We start from the raw sequence: 6,037 nt of genomic DNA on the forward strand, positions 1-6,037 counted from the left end.
AATCTACCATGATCATAAGGATGTAATAGGTGACATTCCATGTTGGCCACCAAACCAAGATAATGACCTTCTTGATAATTAAAACTGTAAGAAGGATAGGGGGTCTCGTCACGAGCCATCCTGATCACTTTGATCTATCCTGGTGCATGGCACTATGATTATTTGATCACCATGCCGGCATAGTGGTCTCTTTATGACAAGAAAAGAAAGAATCATTTACATGCTAAAAGGAGGACTGACTCATTTGTGGGGTCAAAAAGCAACCCTGTCGAGGCTATGAATGCCTGCTGGCAGCAGTGGCTCTACTTGTGGTATCAGAGTATTATCTTACATTGCCAAATGCTCTCTATTCTATTACCACCTATGGATTCATTTCTAAGGAAATTTCCCATTTGAACAACACTCTTACAAGCCAACATGCATGGTAACTTATGTTATATATTCATTATATTATATTTGTCCAATCACTTTATGACAGTCATTAATACTTACCACCAATTATGTGTTTGTTACTAATACCACTTAAGGTGAAAATCTTTGACATAATAATTTAAATATCTGTTTTTTTATTTTTTGGCCATTTTACCTCTAATATGTGTATTGTTTTAATTGTTTTGTCATAAATCGCATTGATTTTATGGATTGGTTGTGTGCATTTATGAATTACCAATTCGTTCTCTTTCGTTTCACATGCTTGGCGGACGTGGATGCCCTATTCTCATTGGAGGGGGGATGGTCTGCATGTGAACAACATGTGTGACAATTATGGATGATTGAGCGATAATTACTAAATTAATTTCCAGGTAAAGGACTGCATGATGATTGTGTATGCGTAATAATTATCAATGTATTTCTTATTGGAGAAAAGACGACGACCATTATGGATGGCATGCAGATTGATTACGAGCCTGCATCAAATATTTCTGACGAGACAAATGACGTGACTGTATATGTTGTTAATTCCCAAAACAACGTCATTTTATTGTTAAGTGCTTTAATGTTATTTACGGTTGTTCTGAACTGCGAAAGTGAAAGAGAAGTCCATGCGAGTGAACCAGTCACACGAAAATAGCAGCCATGGGAGGTAGAGATATCTGAAATGAAACCATAGTGCTCATGGTATCAAACTAGGCTCATGAAATTCTTGACCACGCCAGCTAGCTCCAATATCTGAATAAATTCCAGGGATTTCACGAAGAAATGACACTCGAATTATTGTAGAATTTGCAGAATGGCAGTACCACAGTAAGAGGGAGGGATATAATGGTCTCTCAAGAAGTCATAGTTGAAGTCACTGGAATTTTGGCTGAGGGAGAAAAGTGGACAGACAAGAACGTCTTTCTGCACAATGCGGTCGCAATGTTCCAGGACCCAGGAGAGCAATTGGTGCGAATAGGGAAAGGAATTCACCCTTTAGCATTAAGACAACCATGGTAGGAATTGGCAGTAATTGTGCAATGGTACATCACATGTGATAGTTTTCAGGATGTGGTAAAGCCTCGCCAGCTCAAATTGTTAGCCATCCTAAAACAGAAAATTTTAGTTAATTTGTTGTTTTATTTGAATTCCCTATTGCATGATGTCGCTTGTCGAGTTAGGAAAGCTAAGGACCCACAAACAGTCATCAGTCATCATGGACTGATCAAATTGATTATCATGCATGGACTGGCCTAGCAGCAGCTAACCTGGGACAATATTGTAAATCCTACTCTAGCCCCACCTCCAGAAAACCCAGCAACAAAACAACAAGGGCCAAGAACTCCATGTCTGAGAAGGACACTGAAACGAAAGAATTCCTTTGTGCCCTTGAACCTAGCCAAGCATAGGTGCTTTGTGCGGGTGAGGTCCAGCGCCATACCCCAATTCAATCAAATGGGGTTGGGCCATCTCACACACCACCTCCAAGTCTGCAAAATGCCCCTTTGCAAGACTATGAGGAAGAGGCGGCTAGGGTATTGGAAAACATGGGGATATTTGATGAGGGAAGAGAATGATCTGAGAATGTTGAAGGACAGACATGTACCCCCAACCAGTCTGCCTCTGTTGACAACCCTAGTTATGATCAAACCCTGCCATTTACTGATATCATGGAAGAACAAAGGGAACCAGTCCCTTTTATGGAAAAACCCCTTAAAGCCGAGGTGCATGAAGAGGAAGCCATTAGAGAAGAAAATCAGACAATAGATACCGGTCCAATGGATGCCTTACGTGAAGAAAATCCTACAGATGAAACCTTGGGAGATGAAAATCAACCATGCAATACTATATTTTTTAAGTCCCTTGAGGATGAGGCCTACCTAAAAGAAAACCCCGAGAATGATAACTGTTCAGGAGATGCCATTTTATTGGGGTCTCCTGAGAGAAAAATAATGACAAAGAAGATCTAGAAGGTGAAGCTCCATCGGGAGATACAGTTCCAATTGAAAACCTCCTTGATGCTGACACAATACCACCTAAGCATGAACTTGAGGAAAATGTAGTTGCACCACCACTGGTTGGAAGTCCCATAATAAAGAAATAATGCAAGGACAGGGTCAGAAAAATGTGTAAAAAGTCCAGAAATAGAAGAGAATAATTGGGCAGCTTAGATAGTGGTTAAAACAAGCAATCAGAGATAGAAAATTGAAAGTGGAAATGGAGACCACACGAACACAAACATAACATTATTATGGAAAAGATGTTGAAACCCAAATTTAGATTCTTTTGGTTTTTTCAAGGGAAAATAAGACAAAGCCATGTCTTGTAGAGGACACTGAAATGTACACTGAAGACCCCTGTGTTTGCTCGTAGGAGACCCAAACAAACTACCCTACTATGAATGTTGTCGTTTAGACTGATGCTGAAGAAAACATCCCAATTGATTTTTGCATACTGTCCAAACTGAGCCTATGGTGACACAAGATTATGAAGCCCAAACAGAGGAGACACCTACTTACATTCCCTTAGTAAGGGAGTCATTTATTAGGAGACTACATAATGAACTACTAAAGGTTCAACAAGAATTAACTCAGCATAAAGAGGAAGTAGCGCCCCTACTTATACATCAAGAATTAAGGAAAAAGTTTGAGGCACTTACAACTATTGAGTATGAGACCTTCGCTCAGTAAAAGGTTGAACATAAAAGGGTTGAGAAAGCATAGGACAATTTTAAAAAGGGTAAAGAGTAGTTGGAGATTGTTTTCTCTCTTTATTCAGAAACCCTGTCATGTAGAGCTCCTGCTACAAACTATGGATTATTCCTCTTGGAAAGGTACCTCCTGCTGAAAATCAAAGCTGTTAAGGATGGAAAGATTGTGGAAATCAAAACTACCCCGGACTTTGTCAAGTGCTTCAGAGAGCAGAACGAATAGGTACATCGCCTCCTCTATGAACTTTACATGCACAATTTCTTTTTGGAAGATGACCGAGACAACAACCCTAGCCCCTTTATAAGGGATGTCCAATTCCAGACATTTCTTTTTTTTGCTACTAACCAAATCAAGTGGGCCAAGGCTCACATTACTTTTAGAAATCATGAGTATGGAATTTACCTATGGGTTAGGGGGGAACCTACAAAACCCCTACATATCTCTATCAGGCACAATCAATTTATGAGGTGAGCTAGAGTTGTGGGCCAATTAGGGCCATTCCACACATATATTATACAAGTTGGAAAGGAGTACTTCCAAGAGATCAAGGATGAAGGCTTGTCTGGAGTGAGACAAAGGTGGGAAGTCTCCAGCAATACTGTTAGAAACCGAGAACCATTTGGATACCGGAACTTTAAAGCTGCCTCCTCTCGTTTCCATAAATACAGTAACATGGTCTTAACCATGGGACCTGAATGGATAGGATGTCGGTATAGAACCCCAATCATATGGTATCCTCCAGATAAGTATCGTAGTGACTACAACTTGAAGGATCAAGAAGTAAACCAGGCTTTCGTTGTACTTAAGAAGAAAAATGGCTTTAGAGTTTATAAGGAGGAGGTATACCCTGCCTATTCCCTAACCCAGCTGCACCTAAACCATTTAATTACATGAGGACATGCAACAAGGTAAGCTGGGGAGTATGTTGGGTCAAGAAAAATGTATGTTTTCTCCTTGGTAATAGCTTTATTTAGAACACATCCTCACATGATTATCTTTTTTTTATGGATAAAAATAGAGGAAGTAATAGTTAAATTTGGGTAAAATTAATCATTTAACAATTTAGACAAACCTATGCAGGAAAACCCGATTTATAGTATATTTATGTGCAAAATATTTGAATTGGACAATAGTTGTTCAATTGATAGAACAACAACATCTCATAAAGGGAAAAGACAATGTCAGAGGCAAGGCAGGGAAATGGAAGACCGAGCAGACCAATGCTATTTTATGATAGAATCAGACCAAGTATTGTGAAATCCTCAGGATCCCCTGATCCTGAGGATTCAATTTTATCTATTTACTTTTCTAATTGTTATATATAATGTCAAAAGGCAAAATGCACGACCAGTTCAGAAATTCACAGTTCATAATTATTCTTTTGGACATATAATACTATTACTTTGGTGATGTTGTAACTCTGTTATTCGTATTAATGAAGAAGAATGAATTTAAATCATAATTATATTCTTAGTATCTCATAGCAGAGACTTCTGGCGACTCTGGGCCCAGTCAAGAGAAGATCTACTGCTTCACCTGCACTATAATTTTTTCTATTTTATTCTTTATTGTTTGTTAATGTTAAGTTAATATCATTTTGAATATCGTCAGGATTGTCGTTTCGATTTGATTTTGTTGTTCATTCAAGATTCAGATTTAGCCGTGTGTAATATATGAGAAATGCTTTTGGTTGGATTGGTTATATAAGTTCCAGCATTAGATCGTTGATTCATTCCAATTAATGTTATCATAGATTTCAGAGATAGAATTAAATGCTTTCCGCAATATAGTTATTTGTTGTTTAGATATCATTTGTTGTACTATTATCATTTGTTATTCAATTATCAGTTGTTATTCAATTGGAATTTGTTGTTGAATTATCATTTGTTGTTCAATTGCCGTAGTCTCTGTAATAATTGAGCAAGTGAGTTTCAATTCCATTTAAGGCTGCCAAGAGTGGTTCTTTATAGTTGTATTCAGGTTCATTTTCTTTCATGATAAGTTAAGTAGAATTGCAAAGTATGTTTTGAATTTCTTTCAAGAGTTACTTCTTTCAGAATTGTTTGGATTGAGCTTGAAAAGATAGTCATTAGAAATTACAATGATTTGTTATTAGTTAACCTCTAAATTCACTGCATATATAGTGTAGACACTCTTGAAATAAAAAGACTTTCCTTGGGTTGACAATTAATGTAGGAATGAAGATTGCCTGTAAAAAAGACATATTAGTGCACCAACAGGTGATTCGACCTCTATATGGTGAGGCATGAGTTCGGTATCCTGTTCCAACTCCTACCACTCCATCTCTGCATCCAACTGTTCAACAACATGTTCTATCTCATGAGAAAAGTCTCTCCCCTATGAGGGCTCACCCTTTTCACCTGATGCCAGTTGTTCAGAAGAATCAACTACTTGTACGAGTGCTGCTTTGTTTGTCTGCACGTGATGCACCCCCTGTTGAATATGCTACTGATGTGCTTCCTTCTCATGTTGGTGCATCTCTTGTTCTTTCCAAAGTTGCTCCCTCAACTCATGCAACTCCTTCTCTGCTTCTTCCATTCTCTTCTTATCCCTTTGCCTTCGCACGATTCGCTTGTTTCACTGTTGCCTCTTATGTTGAATAGCCATAGCTGCTGGTTCTACAAGTGGATATTCTCGAAACTTGCATGTTTGTTCCTCCTCCATGTAGTCAACAATATTTCTCTTCCCTTTTTTGCGCACATGTATGCTTGGCTCTGCTGCCTCTACTATTGCTGCTACTACTGGTGTTCTCCATGGTGCTGCTCCATGTTGTCATGCTAACCATTCTATGGTGAAACCGACCTGTTCATTGGGTCTGGAGTAATGGTAACAATACCTCCATGAGTCTTCCTCAGCCTAATGAAATTCCCCATGGATCCAATTGAACT

This window comes from Pinus tabuliformis, chromosome 3_1 (genome assembly GCF_031772625.1).
Source record: "Pinus tabuliformis cultivar Carrire ecotype Pingquan chromosome 3_1, CPIR1, whole genome shotgun sequence".
Classification (NCBI taxonomy): domain Eukaryota; kingdom Viridiplantae; phylum Streptophyta; class Pinopsida; order Pinales; family Pinaceae; genus Pinus; species Pinus tabuliformis.